This window comes from Tamandua tetradactyla, chromosome 8 (assembly GCF_023851605.1).
Source record: "Tamandua tetradactyla isolate mTamTet1 chromosome 8, mTamTet1.pri, whole genome shotgun sequence".
Taxonomy (NCBI): domain Eukaryota; kingdom Metazoa; phylum Chordata; class Mammalia; order Pilosa; family Myrmecophagidae; genus Tamandua; species Tamandua tetradactyla.
Window position 1 is genome coordinate 42,697,864 of NC_135334.1, and position 19,752 is coordinate 42,717,615.

The window sequence follows — 19,752 nt, forward strand, 5'->3', positions numbered from 1 at the left end:
ATCATAAAAGTAACTAAAAGGGCAAAACAGAGACAAAATCAGGTATGACATATAAAAACAAAGGATAAAATAGTAGAAGTAATATTGCCTTTACAGGACTAACACTGAATGATAGTGGATTAAGCTCCCCAACAAAAGACGCAGCTGGTGGAATGTATAAAAAAGTCAGATTCATCCATATGCTGTCTATTAAGAGACTCACTTTAGACCCAAGGACACAAATAGTTTGAAATGGAAAGGCTGGAAAAAAATATTCCACACAAACAATAATAAAAAAAGAGCTGTGGTAGCTATATTAATATCTAACAAAATAGACTTTAAATGCAGAACTGTTAAAGCAGACAAAGAAGGGCACAGTATATTAATAAAAGGTTCAATCCATCAATAAGACATAAAAATAAATATTTATGCATCTAACCATGATGCCCCAAAATACATGAGGCAAACACAGACAAAACTGAAAAGAGAAATAGACATCTCCACAATAATAGTTGCAGACTTCAATATACCAATCTTATCATCAGATAAAACATCTAGACAGATGAGCAATCTCAGGATAGACCATATGTTGGGTCACAAAACAAGGCTCAATAAATTTAAAAAGACTGAAATTACTGAAAGCATTTTCTCTGACTACAATGGAATGAAGCTGGTAATCAACAACAGGTGAAAAACTGGAGAATTCAAAAATGTATGCAGGTAAAACAACATATTCTTAAATAATCAGTGAGTCAAAGAAGAAATTGCAAAAGAAATCAGTAAATATCTTGAGATGAATGAAAAAAAGAACGTAACATATCAAAACGTATGGGATGCAGTGAAGACAGTGCCGAGAGGGAATTTTATAGTGCTAAATACCTAGATTCGAAAAAAAGAAAGAGCTAAATTTCAAGATCTTAACTATATACCTGGAGGAACTAGAAAAAAGAATTGCAAGCAAGAAAAAAGAAAGAAAGAAAGAAAGAAAGAGAAGAAAGGAAGAAAGAAAAGGAAGGAGGGAGGGAGGAAGGAAGGAAGGAAGGAAGAAAGGTTAGAGCAAAAATAAATGAAGTTGAGAATTAACAAACAACAGAGAGAATCAAACCAAAAGTTTATTCTTTGAGAGGATCAATAAAATTGACAAATCAAGGGAAAGAGAAGATTTGAATAAATGAAATTAGAAATGAGAGGGGGGACATTACTATTGACCAGAAATAAAGAAAGGCCATAAAAGGATACAATGAACAACTGTATGCCAACAAATTAGATAACTTAGACAAAATGGAGAATTTCCTAGAAATGCATGAGTAACTTATATTTCCTTTAGAGGAAATAAAATACCTCAACTATCCAATCAGAAATATGGAGGTTGAAATGGTTATCGAAAACCTCCCAACAAAGTAAAGCCCAAGACCAGATGGCTTCACAGGCAAATTCAATGAATAATGCCAGGAAGTACTAATGCCAATCCAGTTCAACTCTTCCAAAAAATTGAAGAGTAGTTTGAATGAACTAACTCATTCTATGAAGCCAACATCATCCTAACACCAAAACCAGAAAAAGATAAAAAAAAAAAAAAGAAAACTTCCTCTTCCTGAGGGTGCAGAGTTGAGGCAAGTTGCCACAACACATAAGTCACATATAAACAGTAAATTTTAAGAAGTTAATCCAGGCCCACAACCTGGCAAGTTCGATGTCTGGCTGTCTTCAGACTCACTAATCAGGTAAGCCACTCCTTGCTTCCTCGCTTTCTGAAAAGGGTAGAGCAAGAGACCAGAAGTGCTCACCCCAAACCTTCATGAGTGAGATGTCATCAAAGGGAACAGAAAGAGTATGAGCCAGAAGCACAGAGATGTAAAATTGTCTGGATCGTGGGGAACTCTAGCAATCCTGCCTTATGCCAGAGCTAATTTTGAGATAGGGTGGCAAAAGATGCAGATGAAAAAATGGGGCCAGGTCATAGAGAATCTTGTTTGACAGCTAAAGAGTCTGGACTTTATCCTGTAGGGAAGGAGGGATGAGGAGATTTTTAAGGACATGATCCTGTTTACATTTGGAATATAGTAGTATGCTAGCAGAGATAGTTTTGGAAATTAAAGCTTTGGCAAAACATGACAAAAGCCTAGATTTTAGGCAATGGTGAGGTTATCAAATTTTATTTGTACACTGTTTATTGTAATACTTAGTGTAGAACTGACACTTGATTAATATGACTCACAAATTTTCATATAGTTTGTCTCCCTACATTTAACATTCAACTTGCCTAATCATCCATATCCCTTTATATTAACCCAAAGGTTAAAATATATTAGAAAAGCTTGAATTTATCTTGCACACAAAATAGCCAAAACAAAAGTCCTTCTATAATGCATCATATTTTCAACACTGAATCGGACCTACCTCCTTAGGATAGTAACTAAGCATTCTGTGAAATACTTACTTTGGACTGAAAAATTTGTTACAAATGACATAATCTTATTTCATTTGTCACTAAAAAGCTGAGATCTAAGAGTAAAGAACAAAACTTCAAATGAGAGAATGTTTCTTCAGAGAAGCTAGCAGGTTGTTTCTACAATTATAGTCTCAGCCCTTCTTATAACAAGAATATAGGTCCAATATTATATATACATAGAGTACTTAAAAATTAAATGTGTTTCTGGGTATACACTTTTGAATATAAAATAAAAGTATGGATATTCATAATAACATATATGAAAAGTATAAAAAACATATAGAGAAGAACACAAAGATCTCATATAATTCCACTATCCAGAGATAACTACTGACTAAATTTTGCCCTATTTCTCCCAATGTTGAATGAAAGGTATGTATATGAACAAAATTACAGTAAAGTGACCCTTAGCCAAACCCTGAGTTCAAAGCCTTTAAGTATCATTGATGGCTATTTCCTTTACAAAGAACCAAAAGTCCCTTTTGCTAGGCTAGGAGAGTAGGTCATGCTTGTTTCTAGACCTGTGTATTTATTATGTTTACAGAGAAGATAAAGGATTTTTTTTTAACTTAAGGATTACTTACAACACTGGAGTGGCTAACTGTGCCATTTTGAAAGGATATATGTACCTAGAAAAGCCATGTTTTTATCCTAATTCCATTTTGTAAAGGCAGCTGTGACTCAATCAAGAGTGGTTGTTAAATTGGATTAGGTGGAGATGTGTCCCCACCCATTCCAGGTGGGGGTCTTTTTTTTTTTTTTTTTTTTTTAACATGGGCAGGTCTCTGGCATGGCAGGCAAGAACTCTGCCACTGAGCCACCATGGCCAATCCTCCAGGTAGGGGTCTTGATTAGTTTACTGGAGTCCTATAGGAGAGGAAACATTTTGGAGAAAGTGAGAGATTCTGAGAGAGCAGAGAATGAAATAGGCACGCAAGAAGCAGAGAGTCTACTAGCCAGCAACCTTTGGAAATGAAGAAGGAAAATGCCTCCTGGGGAGCTTCATGAAATAGGAAGCCAGGAGAGAAAGCTAGCAGATGACGCTGTATTTGCCACGTGCCTTTCCAGATGAGAGAGAAACCCTGACTGTGTTCGCCATGAGCTCTTCCAGCAGAGAGAGAAACTCTGACCTTGTTTGCCATGTGCCTTTCCACTTGAGAGAGAAACCCTGAACTTCATCGGCCTTCCTGAACCAAGGTATCTTTCCCTGGATGCCTTAGATTGGACATTTGTATAGACTTGTTTTAACTGGGACATTTTCTTGGCCTTAGAACTGTAAACTTGAAACTTAATAAATTCCCCTTTTAAAAAGCCATTCTGTTTCTGGTATATTGCATTCCAACAGCTGGCAAACCAGAACAATAATGTATTAAAAACAAACTCTGTGCTTTGTGGTGACTGATTCCGATACTGGTCAATAATATAACGAAAGACTATTAATGGAGTGATTTGGGGACAATCGCAGAACTATTTGATAGACCAAAAGCACTTAAAGCCTCTCATGGTTTGTGATCAGGCTAAATTCAGTCTCATGTCTCTTGAGTATATCCATTGAGAGATCCTAATCCTGTGTGCAAGAACTGCAAGATTCTTGAGACCCAAATCCCATGAGTGCCTGGAATTTCAGGCCATGTAGTCAAAAGCAAGTCAACAAGCCTTCCTGTATCTCTTTCACCAGTAAGACGATAGTAATGGCTCAGGGAATTGAAAGAAAAACAATGATGGCAAAGCACTTTGCAAATACAAGTTCTTAATTGACTTGTCATTAAGGAAACCTATTAGACAACGATGAGTCCCTGGAGGCTTCTGTCAAGTCACACTTTCCATCTAAATATAAACCGTGTGTTCACACAGGCTGTGTATGTGCCATATAAACACCTCCCTGGATAAGAGTCATTCTGTAGAACATAAGCCCATCGGTTTCATCGAGCCAAGAAATTAGTGGTTGAGGAGCAAATGGGCCATAGTTCTGGAAATACTATCCCACACAGTGCATACTCAAAACATGTCTCCTTCAATAAAATGCATGTCATCGGTATTTGGTGATTGTAACTAGTTTCATGCTATAGTGAAAGGCAAAAAAGTCAATAGTTAACATGTATTTGGTGTTAAGTGCTAGATTATTTTCTAAATGCTTTATAGATAAAATTTCATTTATTATTCATAAGCACTTTAGGAAGTAGTTTCTATTATGCCCATTTTTACTTATAGCAAGCATAAGACGATCAAGATGTTGTTATCTGCCCAATACCACATTTAGTAGAGTCAAAAGATTGGCTGGGGGTGGGCCATGGTGGCTCAGCAGGCAAAGTTCTCACCTGCCATGCTGGAGACCCAGGTTTGATTCCCAGTGCCTGCCCATGCCAGGAAAAAAAAAAATAAAAAGACTGGCTGGGTGCCTGTGCCAGTTGGAAAGGATGTATGCACCCCAGAAAAGCCATGCTTTTATCCTAATTCCATTTTGTAAAGGCAGCTGTTTAATCCCTATTCAGTACTGTATGTTTGAAATTGTAATTAGATCATCTCTCTGGAGATGTGACTCAATCACTTGGGGACTCAAGCAGTTGGGGACTGCTAACACCAATGGTGGCAATGATGGGAACCTTTCTGGAATCCAAGTTTCCAGACACTAGTCAAAAGCCAATTTTGTAAGCAGGTCTTTGTAGAGATAACAGTCCGAAGCTTCCTGTGCTAACTCTTTTCTATTCAGCCCTCCTATGGCATTTGTGCTCTTTGTTGCTGTTTGTCTGATAATACAGGAAATTAAAAGCTTGTGATTGTCTCTCAAGGGATTATAATAAATATCGTATAGGATAATCTTTTATAAATTTGCCATTTCCTGTTTTGTGGAGAAATTGTATAACTCATTCAACAATTTATTCAACAGATTTACTGAGTGTCTGTGCTGGTTTGAAAGGATGTGTGTCTCCTAGAAAAGCCATGTTCTAATCCTAATCCCATTTTGTAAAGGCAGCCGTTTCTTCTAATCCCTATTCAGTACTGCATTAAACTGTAATTAGATCATCTCCCTGGAGATGTGACTCAGTCAAGAGTGGTTGTTAAACTGGATTAGGTAGAAATATGTCTCCACCCATTTGGGTGGGTCTTGATTAGTTTACTGGAATCCTATAAAAGAGGAAACATTTTGGGGGAATGAGGGAGATTCTGAGAGAGCAGAACAATGTAGCCAAGAGAAGCAGAGTCTACCAGCCAGCAAACTTTGGAGATGAAGAAGGAAAACACCTCCTGGGGAGCTTCATGAAACAGGAAGCCAAGAGAGAAAGCTAGCAGGTGATGTCGTGTTGACCATGTGCCCTTCCAAATGAGAGAGTAATCCTGACCATGTTCGCCACGTGCCTTCTCACTTGAGAGAGAAACCCTGAACTTCATCGGCCTTCTTGAACCAACATATATTTCCCTGGATGCTTTAGATTGGATATTTCTATAGACTTGTTTTAATTGGGACATTTTTTCGGCCTTAGAACTGTAAACTAGCAATTTATTAAATTCCCCTTTTTAAAAGCCATTTTTTTTCTGGCATATTGCATTCTGGCAGCTAGCAAACCAGAACAGTGTCTGTGACAGAATGAACTTTAAAAGGGATGACTCCAATGGGAAAGCTCTCCAATTCATTATGTGAAGTTGGGGTCTCCTGACACCCAAATTTGACCGACAGCATGAATGAGAAAAAGGATCTCAGAGAGACAGAGATGATAGGTAGTTAGATAGATAGAGATGGCTAGATAGAGATACATTACTAGCAAATTGATTTCTGCAGAATAATAAATTTCCTTTATATCATGGCCAAGTAAAGGGCTTTATTATAATATACAAGAACAGGTAACCTTTGTAATTCCTCACTTCAATAGTCAAAGAAAAAGAAATCATACAATCTAGATTAGCATTTCCTGAATGTAATTTGTAGATAGCAAAAGGTTGTTAATAGGTATTACAAGAAAGGAGTTTCTGGGCTGAAATAAAAGTATTAGAAATTCATGCTATACCTTTCTTTTGGGGAGCCATAGAGCAAATGGGCATATTAAAAGCACTAAGATATTATACCATAAAAAGTCTATTTAATTCCATTTTACCCAGTGCTTTTAAATTTGTTTAATAACAAATCCAATTTTTTTTCTCAGAACACATATTAATATGTTGAGGAATGGGTTTATGAAACACTGATCTAGGCAGACTCTAAAAAAGGCATTTAATAAAATTTGATAAACACTCATGATGGAGTCTGATTCATTTCAAAATATGTTGGTTCTAAAATTGAGTAGAAATTATTTACAGATATTAGAGGGAATGATGTAAGGAAACACCACCATTCTTTGCAAGATAAAACCAGAAATATACAAGGTAAGTACTAAAATGAGAACCAGCTTGATAAAAGAAGTGTTTGGACTGATTACATGTTGAGGTCATGCCTTGATGAGGCAAGAAGAAATCTACAGTCACACCACCCAATTTTTTCTCTATTGATAATCGGTGTTAGTATCACTCTAGCTCCACGGGGGACCTTTCCCTTGAAAGCCCTGACTTATGCTTGGGCAAACATGACTTTGTCTGATTCTTTATGTCTAGCAGAGAAAGGCTCAAATGTTTAAAATAAAATTTAGAAGGATTAAATGGGAAATATGCAGAAAAACTGGGTGCCAGATCACAAACAATACGGCTTAGAAGAATATAGTTCGAACTCTGGGTTCAAGGACTTGACCCTGCCTTTTCCTCTGCCTTGCAATCAGAGGTCTTGTTCCAGCTACACATTACGAGGCTGTCCAGGAGTGACTGCAGACCCAGACAACTAGAGTCTTTAACCTCTCATCCAAGAAAACCAGAGACCTGTTTCCTTTTCCTTAAATAACAGAAAACAGTTGTCATGTTTGTCAGTGGCTAGAGTTAACTGGAAAGAAGAATCTGCCTCCTACTCAGAGACTGGTGTTTAGCATTTGCAGAATTCAACATGCTTCAATAATCAGAATATTCACTAAATATGTGAAGCACTCAGATAATAAGGGAGAGAAGGGTAATGGTTCTTTGCAGATGTTGTCAAGGAAACAAGCCTCAGTGTTACAGACACATTTTCAAACATAACTAGGAAAAACAGAGAACAAAAGTGGAATCATTTACACATAATATTACAGTATTTGAATAGATCAATTTTCAGTTTACTGTCAATAATCTATACCTAATTTAATAATTTAAATAACCCTGTTAGGTTGACATTTCTAACACATTGTTACTCATTCTTGTAATAGACACTCCTTTAGAGGATACTCCCTGCCAGACATTTGATAAGCACTACAGAGGGACATAAAACTAATATGGTATTGCTTGCTCTCAAGTGGTTTGCACTCCTGAGAAGACAGGTACACATCTGTGACAAGATGTCTTAATGGTTAAAGAGAAAGAGGTAATAATCATCCTCTCCCTTGAGCATTTGCTGCATGACACTTCCACCACATACCAGTTAACAGGGTCAAAATCATGCCCCTGTGCTCAGAGTAGGATCCTCTCTGCTGGCCATGAAGCAGAAGCCAAGAAGGAGCCTCCGAATTCTGTGTGTTCCTGACGAGGTGTCCCCCACTTCCTGCTCCCAGGACAAGCAGTTTTCTGATCGCTTTCTACTGTGAAACCCATAGGATTCAGCCAATCTTACTTGCCCTCTCTTTTTGCTGTACCATAATAACTGCAAAACTCCCAGGAATCTTTCATTCCCTGGATTCGCATCTCCACGTGGTTCTCTATTTTGGTGTTTGTGACTCTCTCTCCCATTCCTTTCCAGTTTCTGAAACCCTGACATGTACCCTATGGAATAAGCCATTGGTCTCTCCATCTTTCCTTCACTCTTTCTTTCTCCCATGGAAACCAGGCTCTCCCCGCCTGACACTGCTTTCCTTCAGCCTTCTGATGTGGTGGGCTGTCAGTCTCACCAGGACCAAGTCATTAATCTCACTGCCCTTTGACACCTCTTTATCTGGCTTAAATTCCATAGTCAGTTATAATCATTTCTTCCTATGTACCCTCCTCTCATTTCCTCTCCTCTAGGGTCATCAGACTCATTTGGTTAAACCCAAATTTTGATTAAATCTAACTTCCACCTACCCTATGGCTGCACAACTGGAGAAAAGCACACCACTGAAGACAAATTTCTCTTTAAATTCATGAGCACTAACTCAAGAGAGCTGTTAACACGGCAATGACTAATCCATTTATCCTCTGGCTCATCTAGACGACAATTTCATACCAACTACACTCTGCTAAAAGCTTTGACATCTCTTTCCTTTCCTCACTCTTGGATGATTACCTTCAGTTGCTTTGCAACAGAAAGACTAGAAGATTCAGTAGAGAATTCCCCTAAGTTCCGACCACCACATCCACCCATTTACCTACATCTGTGCTCATGCTGTCAGCTAAGGCCAACCACTCTACTTAATGAACTAGTTTTGTTGGCTATCAAATATTTGAGAGCATGTCTCCAGCTATTCTTCCCTCTCTGCTTACTTGTCAGTTTCTTCTCCTCCTTTGGGATCTTTGGCATAGCATCCAAACATTTAGAATATTGCTTCATTCTAAAACAACAAGCGAAGCACTTTCTAAACTTTCCTTTCCCTTCCAGCTACTTTTCAATTTCTCTACTCCTTTTTATAGCAAAATTTCTTGAAAAAATAGCTTATTGCTTGCTTCCTCCAAATATTTTCTTCCCATTTTCTCTTAAAACTGCTCCAATTGTACTTTATCCCTGACACTTATTATAACTGCTCTTGTAAAGTTACCACTGAATTCCATGTTACTAAATTTTATAGTCAGATCTCCATCTTCATCTTACTTGATTCATCAGTATCATTTCACATAAAGGGATCACTTTCTTCTCTTTGGAATACTTTCTTTTCCTGATTTCGTTTCTTCTCCGAAGCCACTGCACTTGATCAATTTCCTTTGATAGTTCTTTTTCTTATTTCCAAGACCTCCAACTTTTGGAAAACAGACTGTTTCCCGCCAACACTCACTCAGTGGCGATCTAGTCTCATGGCTTTTACTATTATCTATATGTTGGTGACTCCATATCTCTAGCCCTAGATTTCATCTCCGCTCCTTTCTCATATCTAGCTGCTTTTAGATATTCTTATTCAAATGTTTCACCTTTCCAAGCCTTTCTCTGTAAGCATTCCCATTTGGTAAATGCCAATTCCATTATTCCAGTTCTTCTAGTACTTTAGGTCAATAATCTTAGAGTCAACCTAGACTCCTTTCTATCTCACAACCTTAACCAATCAGAAAATCCCGTCATTTCTACCTTCAAAACATGTTTATATACCACTTCTCACCACCTCAGCTTTCAAACACTCTGGTCCAAGGCACTCTAGTGCTTGCCTAGATTTATAAAATAGCACTCTAACTGGTCTACCCCGCTTCTACCATTACACTCGTATATCTCATTTTTTACACAGTAGTTACAGTAATTCTTTGGAAAATAAGTCAAATGATGCTCATCTCTTCAAAGGCTTCTAATATCACTCAGAATGAACCAACTTACTTCAACAACCTCTAAGTCCCTCCATATACCTTTGCAACATGTCTATCATGTCTCTCCTTGCTCACCTGGTTTCAGCCACACTAATTTTTGTCACAAGTTCTCATACGAACAGGACTTTTCTGATCATATTATATGAATTAGAAAACATTACTCCTAATTTCTGATACTCTTTATCCCATTTACTCTGCTTTATTTGTTCTATGTTACTTTTTTATTTCCCACAAGGTATTCATTTGCTTATGCCATGAAACTTAGATCTCTCCCCAAAACGGCAGCCAGTCCCCTAGCAGCGGTGCTGGAGACTCCTATAATCCAGTGAAGCTCCTCAGTCATATTCAGTGTGGTCCTGGGTTGATGATACCTTCATCCTGTCTCTTGCAGATGATGAAACTGAGGTGTAAAGGCTGAAAGTCCAGCCAAAAGTCTATTCTTGGGCCAGAGCAGTACTGGAAGAACCCCGTCTTCCCTGGGGCATCTGAGCTGTGATCTTTCATTTTGGAGAAGCTGCAGCAGTGGTGGTGGCATCATATTCTGTCCCAGCTGATAGGAAGGCTGAAGGACCCATTCTTTCATTATCACGGGGCTTTAGAATTAGCTTGTGAAAGAGTCCAGTAAATTGTGTTAATTGGTAGACCTCAAAGGTGGAGAGGCTGCTGGGGTGCCTGGCAGCAATTTTTTTCTTGGTGTGTGCTTCAGTGGACCAGGGTTGCTATTGGAAGGGGCTACTATCCTAAGATTCTGCAGAATAAACTGTTGGGAGTCTGGCCCAAGGACTGCCAAGCTTGAAATGAATGTGCCTTTCAGGGCTGGATTTTGAGGTAGGGTGGGCTTTCATTGGACTATCGTGTAGTATTTTGCAAACCTGTTTCTAAAATGAACCCTCTCTGGGGGGGATAAGAATTAGAGCCTGTTGTTCTTAGACTTAAATCTTTGAGGGCATTGCAACAGCACCCCAACTCTACATTACTCTTAATCTGATAAATTACATACTTTTAAAAGAAATTATCATGATATCTGCATTTCTCCAATAAAAAGTAAATTCTTTGATACAGGGACTTTGCTTTGTTCACTGCTGAATCTCCAGCACTGTGAAAAATTCTCACACATAGTAGGCAATCCAAAGTGTTTATTGAATGAACGATAACTCAGAAAGTTTACTGGCTTCATTCTCCTTATTGCCAGACCAATACATTCGTGTATAGCACTTTTCCAAATGGAAATTCCAAAGGCACTCCATATGTCAAATCATTTCCAAACTGCTCATTTCCTTATTTTCTTATCCCTTTCCTATTTCTATCTTAATTAACAGTCCCCCGATCTATCTGAGCCTGAATGGCACACTCTCACTCACCTCATGTTCCATTGTCCAGTTTATCAACAGAAGTTTGTTAATTCTACCTCTTCAATATTCCTCAAGTCAATCTCTCACTTTTCAAGTTCACCGTCGATGCTAATGCTCAGGCACCCATTTTTTCCCCTCCAGATACTTATAAAACCTTTTTTTTTTTTTTTTTTTAGAGAAGAAGACTAGATTTAATATGTAGCTATGAAATGTCTAGGTTAGCAGCAAATACAAACACCCAGAGACTGGGCAGACTCTGTTCCCCAAAGGCATCGCCAGGGGTTCAGGGGCTCATTTCACAGAGGTGGCTGGCAGGATGTTAGCTTTGCACTCAGCTTCAATGCAGTACTTCTCAGGAAGGCCAGTGGCTCTCAACTCTTCAAGCTTTTTCTTCTTGATGTCGGTCGATGCGCTCGCGTCGCTTCTGGGCCTCCTCTTTGAGGCGCCGGACCTCCTCGAAGACAGCGATGCGGTTCTGCACCTCCCTCTGCTGGTTCTCGCGCACCTGGCGCCGCAGCTCGTTGGCGTGCTGGAGGCGCCAGGTGGCCTTTTTCTCCTCCTCCTGCCGCTCCTTTTCAATCTGCTCTCTCTGGGCCCGAAGAATCCTCTCGAACTCGTCGCGGTCCCGTTGCACCTGGACCGCCAGAGTATGCTCCTTGAAAGCCACCTGCTCCAGCCGACTTTTCCACAGCTTGGCCTCGGTTTCCATCTTCTTCTGCGCATTTTCCTTTTCCTTTCTGCGCCACTCTCTATCTGCAGCCTCCTGGTTGCGCTTGGCCGGCAAGGCATCCTGCTCAGCCCGGTAATCTTGGGCCTTCTCCTGCATGGCCCTCAGGCGGGTGATTTCCTTCTCTTTCTCCCTCCTGATTCTCTCCTGCTCAGCCTCAAACTCTGCTTCTCCAGCCATCTTCTTCTTGGTGAACTCCATGACCATCTGGTCTGCCAGCTTCTCCTGAGCCAGCATCTCTGCTTTCCGTTTCTGGTTTTCATCATTGATGCGCTTGATCTCAGCTTGCATGTTCAATTTTTTCTGGTGCCTTCGTTCCATGTCCCTTAGGTTCTCCTCCTGGAGCTGCTCCATATATTCCAGCATCTGCTCTTTCTCCTGCTCCCGCTGCTCAGCAAGCAGAGATCGCTCCTCCTGGTTCCTTTCCATCTGTTCCACAATGTGCCGTCTTCCTCGGATTCTTTCCTCCCTCCTCTTCTTGTCCAGCTCCTCCTGTCTTTGAATGGACTTCTGCCGCTCCACTTCCATCATCTGATCCAATCGCTTCTCTTCTGTTTTCATTTCCTTTTGGATCAGCCGCTTCTCCAGGATTTGGGCATCCCGGATGGCATGGCACTTGGCATTGAGGATGATCTTGCTCATGTCCTTGAGCTCCTCCTCCTGCTCCATCCGCAGCTTGCTGGCTCTCTGCAGCAGGTTCTGCGCCCTCTCTTTTGCCACCTCCTCCAAGTCGCTGAGCTTCTTGTTGTTCTTCGATGCCATTTCCTTCTGTTTCATGATTTTCTTGCGCATTGTCACTGCATCCATGATGGCTTCCTTCTCCGTCTTGAAGGCCTGCTCCTTGGCCTCCAGTTCTTCGCTGGTCAGGACGTGGGATGCCCATTTGATTCGCTCAAACTCCTCAGGGGTGATGATAAGGGATTCCCCAGAGGGATTCTCGGTGGGAACAATGAGCTCCCGGACCATGTCCCGGGTGATAAGTTGGATGGTGTCTGGCTTGCGGTCCAGGCCCAGGGCAGTGAGTGTTTTCCGAATGGCGTGCTTCTCTCGGAGCAGGACGATGGGGCTATCGCTGCAGGCCTGGGTGAGGGGCTGTGATGCTGGTAATTTTTAATCCTTCCTGATGATTGATTTACTCTCTGGGCCACAAACAGTAACTAAAACATTCTTTATGGAGGTAGAGAGTCGGTTTTATTTCTTGCATACCAAATAAATATCTTCAAGAAGCTGATCCTAGAGAGCCGTGAGTCATCTCGGCCACACGCGCCGACTCCAGGCCTCCGCAGCCTCGGCCGCGGGCTCCTCCACCAAGGCAGTGGGTGTTGACTTATAATACCCTTTTAACTAATATTCCTGGCTCTCTTCTCATTTTTCTCAAGTCTTTCCTTCACAGTGTTGGCAGAATGACTATAAAATACAGGCAATGTCTTGCTGTTTTTATTCCCATATCATTCTTTGTATACTTTTGTTAAAGGACTTTTCACAGTGTATATCAATTATTTCCTAATTGCTTTTTCTCCATTAACCTGATGGTACACTCTAACTTACCAGAGTAACTGAAGTTCAAAGTGATAATATAACTTGCCTAAGTTCTTAGTAAGTGGTCAGACCCAGGTTTGTGATTTCTACTCCGGGACAATTCATCCCTAAGTAACTATATATTTTTTCCTAAACTAAAATTTATTTATGCAATATTAAATGGATAAATTAAGATAGCCATTTAACTGGAAGGAAAAAAAAAACCTTATTTTTGATTTAGTCATCTGGATATATTAGGTGAGAATTTATTTATTGTATAATTATTTATTTTCTTCCCCATGAAAGTCTCAGTATTTAAAATAGCAACTGGCACACAGTTGGGGCTTGAGAAATATTTTTTTTGAAGTAAATGAATAAATAAGTGAATATTTTCTGTGTGTTTCTAGATCAACATAAAATTCATATTTGAAACTGCAAATGACTGCTTCCCATTAGGAAATTCACATTATAAGTCTCCCATACAGGTAAAGTGGGCAAAAATATTCAAATAGAAATTTAGCTTTTATTTTATACAATGCTCCTGTTGTACACATATGTTGACGTAGTATTTATATATATAAGCAAAATAGAGAAAAGGGAAAACCTTTAGCGAAATATAAAGGTCATCTCTCCCCCCCTAATCTTTTATGTTTCATTTATTTTTATGTCATTACACCTGTAATATATACTGCAATTAAAATATACATTTTATTTGTGTATATGTATGTATATAACTAATTACCTGTGTGTATTTTAGGTAAAAATATCAACTTGATCAAAATATCTTGATTCATTTATCATTTCTCTACTTTTCCTTGCAGGTATAGACAAAGACTCATATCACCATAGGCCCATCTCCGTAGGCTTCCTAAAAACGGAATATTTTGGTTTGCTAAAGCTTCCGAATGAAATATACCAGAAACGAACTGGCTTTCACAAAGGGGATTTATTAGGCTACACAAATTTACAGTTTTCAGGTCATGAGAATGAATTAAGGCATCAACAAGATGATATCTGGACTCTGAAGAAAGGCTGCCAGCATCTGGAACACCTCTGAGTTATCTGGGAAGCCACATGGCTGGCATGGGGGGGCCCTTGCTCCCAGTTCCATTGCTTTCAGCTTCTGATTCCAGTGGCTTTCCCTGTGTGTCCTGTGAGTCTTCTCTTAGCATCTCCAGGATGTTTCTCCCTCTCTAAGCCTCTGTGGGTCCTCTCTTAGCTTCTCTGGTGTAAACTCTAGATTTCATCTCTTAGCTTACCTTGGCTCTCTTCAGGTTCCGGCTCTTTCAGTTTCTGTAGGTCCATGCTTAGCATCTCCAAGGCTTTTCTGTCCAAGCTCTCTCTTAGAGGACTCCAGTAAATGATTAAGACTCACCTTAAATGGGCGGGGTCACATCTCCATGGAAACAACCCAATCAAAAGGTCCCACCCTACATAGGTCTGTCTCCACACAATCGGATTAAAAGAACAGGCTTTTCTGTGTTATGTAACAGATTCAAACCAGCACAAGGGAGGTGGAACAATATATTATTTTCATTTCAAATGTTTATATTTGTTCTGCCTTATTTTTTTAAGTTTAGGAAATCAGGAACTCATGTATTTTCATGCCCTTAATAATTGAAAGGCTTTGACACAAACAAAATAAAATATATTTTGTTTGTTCAGGAAAGCAGTCATCCTCTTATCTTCGTTTAGGAGAACTTTGAAAGAGCTGAGATCATACCTCTGCTAAGTGTATATTCGCATAGTAAAAACTTGTTAATTTATCTTTTTGATATATAATGCTTTTTATTTATCATTAGATTGATAACTGTAGAAGGTAAAGGAGAAAGATTAAAAGGGTAACATGGCCATTTAAATTAGATGTTGTTTCTCCAAAACTGAAGATAAAAACCCCAGTGGAAGTAGGGCAAAGTTCATTGTATTTCTTCAAAGTAAATTAGGAGAGAAGCAAAAAAAAAGGCATAAGTCAGATTTTCAGCAGGCTCCAAAATCCAAATACAGGTGAATAATATGTGATCTTTAAAAAGATGGGAAATGCCACTGTCAGAAAGAATGATATAGGAAGAAATTTTATTTCCATTTATATTGAACAGAAGAATTGAAACGGCATGCTTTGAATACAATATTCAAGGGCAAGTATCTCAGATTCCCAAGGCTATTATTAACATGATGCCTGTTATTTTCTACCTTTACTTTGAAAATCCTGGGTTTAATCTGATCTTTACTGAGCTCTAGGTGATTTAGCCACATCTATTTTCTTAATTCAACAAAACATTATTCTGAATTTAAGACTACTGAAAGATTTATAGATGGGGAGTATTAGTTTCCTATGCCAAAAGCAAAGCACTGAAATTCCAGACACTGGTGACAAACAATGGCACGTATTCAAAACATTACAGGCAGGAATGAAGCCAGATCTTCACTTAGAGAAGAGCAGAGTTGTATCTAACAAAGTAGATGATGGGCCATTATATAGAACTAGTCTCTAAGTTATGATTGAAAAAAAAGATCATAAACCCAAATGGGAAATGAAAATTTTTAAGAATAATACCAGCAACTGCATGCGTGACTGTAGCCAAACTTATTAGTCAGAAAAGAGCACAATGATATTATAACCAATGTGAGAAGGCAGTAGAAGGAGCAGTTTTAGTCTTCTTGAAGATAATGAACCATATTAGTTGTGCTGTACAAGTCATACATGTTTAATAAATATGTTATTCATGTAACAGAGAAGGTTAGTAATGGAAGGGAATAACAAAAATGATCCAGTCTCATTCTCACAACTTTATGGGAAGAGGCATGTTTGTTTTATCATGGAAATTTAAATATAATTCTTGTATATCCAACATAAGAACTCATTTTTAACATGGATATATAAATATTCCCATTACATTTTAATCCATATTGTCTCTTTATGTCTTCAGTATGGCTAGAGAAAATATGGCACCTAAATTTTACATTAAACATCAAAGTGAATCAATTAATCAATCAATGGATTAATTAAGAATTATTAAGAATTGTCTTTGGGCTAGACACAGTATAAATACTAAATATGAAAGAGATGACTAAGTTGGAGGAAAAACCAAACAAGTAATTCTAGCACCTTCATATCTGGAACAGTGTAAAAGACAACAAAATACTGTAGAAATGCAGTGGAAGTTGCATAGCTTATTTTGGGTAGGTAGACTGAGGGTCATGGGAAAACTTTTTGGAGAATGATCACTTGAGCTAGAGCTTGATAATTAAATGAAGGTTAGATCAGCAGGGACTGGTAAGGGATGATGGATGTTCAGGATGTACAGTTTTTTTTTTTTCAACCCAAACATTTCTCTGCACAGCTACAATGAACTAGGTAGCATGTTACATGCTAGGGATACGATGATGAGTAACACATGACTCCTGACATAGGAATTTCTTGTCTAGTGAAGTCAATTGGCTGAAAAACAGATACTTTTAATAAAACAAAGGGACTAAAATTTATCTTCTAATTAGACATTAACCACGTCAGGCAATGGCCTACATACTTTATATTCATAACCTCATTTATATCCCTATCACCCAGTTAATGATTTGTGAAACCGAGGCTTGAGAAAGTTAATTTGCCCAAGAACATATAGCCTGTAAGATCTGGAGGATGAATTTTTTTTAGGGACTACTGCCCCTTAAGAGGAACATAGAGGAAGCAGAGATTCTTTAAGCAGATTTCGCAAGATTTATAGCCTGCCCTTCCAAAGTTCATATTTCATCTGTTTTGATAAAGCTGAGTTGGAGGGAAAAAGTCCTGCTCAGTAAATTCATTTTTGAATGTAATTGAATTGTTGGAAGGCACTATGAGCTATTTTTTTTCAAACTACTGTGAAAAGGCACTTTTCTTCTATCTTTTTCCTTGATATTCTTAAGCAATTTAAATATATCTATTATTTGTATCTGTAGCAACTTTTACCTCATTTTTTGATTTAGCTTTTCTGCTTTCTCTCTTGGTAACTCTTTGACAATTTCTGACATTTCACCCACTGGACAAAGTTTTGCTTTTGGTCATTCTTCCATCTATGAATCCATCTTTGGTACCATTTTAAAATAATAAAAATCAAATGACATTGTAAATTGAATTTGAGAGAGAACCATCTTTGAAATTAGAAACAAAATTGCATTGTTCAATTTTTAACTCTAGTTACCTGCAAATAGCTGATAACATGCCTTTGGTAACCTTCAATGGAATTAATGTAACAAAGAGCCGAATCATTTGTCCCTTCCCAGATCTCATGGTAAAGGAGATCAAGCCCATTGCTGAGAAAAAATTAGCAGTTTGATAAATACATGCTGAGGGAATGAGTGAGGGGGAGGTATTGTGGATACATTTGTAAATTTACATGTTTCTTGGTGAATTTTATCAGGGTCAAATCATCCATTCCAGGTTCAATAAGCTCTTGCAGATGCATTGCCAATGCAAAAGCATGATGGTATTTTCTTTGTAGCTGTCTGTTACTAGAGATAAACAAGGAGTTTGGCTTTTTCAACTTCTTACTGTACTGTTTTCATTGGCATTATATGAGCAGAAATTCTATGAAAAACTGTATTTTCAAGGGAGGAAAAATTTAATATGCTAGGCTGATTCTGACAACAAATCCAAATGAATCCCATTAGCCAGCTGGACCTCCTAAATGGAACACTTAATCCTTTCATATTGGCAATTCTTTTCATATCTGTTGATGGCAGTACATTTTATGCAGGGAATGTCTAAAAGCAGACAGCCTGTGTAAAGAGTGACAGGGGTTGAACTTGCCATTAACGCCATATGTAAGTTGCTATTCATTATTAAAGTCAACGCCAATGACTGCACATGAACCTTGGTGCATACAATTTCTTTTAATCTACGAGGTCATCTTTGAGAGAGCTACTGACTGATTTTCAAGTAGCTGTCATTTATATTCTTCATTTTGTAATAGAATTAAAATTCATAAGAAAACGCTTTTATTATTTTATAGAAGCTTAACTATTATTTTATGAAAGCATAAATATTTTATAACACATAATTAAGCTCTCATGACTTAGAGAAATAAATACTAAAAATAAGAATAAAATAAGAAAAAAGAGTTGTTTTGTATTTGTACGAAGTAAATAAAAAAATACCATTTTTGTTTCATACTGAAAGTAAACATTGGAGTACTCATAAGGATTAGGATTTATTAAGGCAGGTAGATTGTATTTAAGGCAAAAACTTTCTTTGCAAAATGGTCTTTCTTCAATATTAGAATCTTTTTTGCATTAACAATAGTGTATCATTTGGCTTCAGTTGTAAAAAGTGCATATGAAACAGTTGGGGATTTTACTGCTTAGTTACTCAAAATTTAAGCATAATGTCACATGGTGTCGTCAAAAGATAAATATGATCCATCTAAATTGCTAAAATGTCTTCACTAGCAAATTTATTTTAAGAATGTGCATAATGGACCAATCCATGAAATCTCTGTGTAAAAATAAACCATGAATGCTACAAAATACATTTTAGAAACAGAAAATTTCAAAAGTAAAAATTATTTAAATAGGCAACAGCAGCTGATTCTACTACCCCAGCTCTTAGTAGGATGACTACTTCTATTGTCCCCATTATTCAATCTCCCCTATGACTGCTGGCACCTACCCAATGCTGAGCGTTCAGTATGCGCCTGGTAGGCTCTATATGAAATGTCTTGCATACATTATCCCTTTTATTTAATTCTCAGAACAATTCTATTAAGTGGATGTTATTTTTAGAGGTGAGAAAACAGGTTCAGGAAGTTCAGTAAGTAATTCAGTGTTGCAGGGGTATTAGAAAGCTAAGACAGTGAGACATTGGTCCCCAAAAAGCTCTCCATTTAATTGGTGAAGTTGTCTAGTGATGTAATCTGGGGTTCAATTAGGAATGATCATGAAGGCCAAATTTATCATGATGACTTGCATTTTCTTTTCTTCAATATCCTCAGATGTTCAGTATTCTTACTGTCTTAAGGCCTCCTCTCAGAAATGAATGTTAAGACTTATTGCTAGCTCTCTAAACTCTCAGCTTTGGCACAGGCTTATCTCTTTCCTTGCCTAATTATCTTTCCAGGATGAATTAAATAATTCTTCTAAGGGTACCAGAATACTCTGTGCATATTTACATCAGGATATTTATCATTAATGTGCCGAAAAATCTTTGTCTATGTTTTCCTTCC

The 19,752-nt window shown here is 38.2% G+C and overlaps 1 protein-coding gene and 1 pseudogene across 1 annotated transcript in view; both read right to left on the reverse strand.

The window, feature by feature from the left end:
* Positions 1 to 19,752, reverse strand: part of CNTN5 (contactin 5) — a 495,183-nt gene that overhangs the window by 166,922 nt on the left and 308,509 nt on the right. The window lies entirely within an intron of this gene.
* Positions 11,587 to 19,254, reverse strand: LOC143643860 (cilia- and flagella-associated protein 45 pseudogene; annotated as a pseudogene).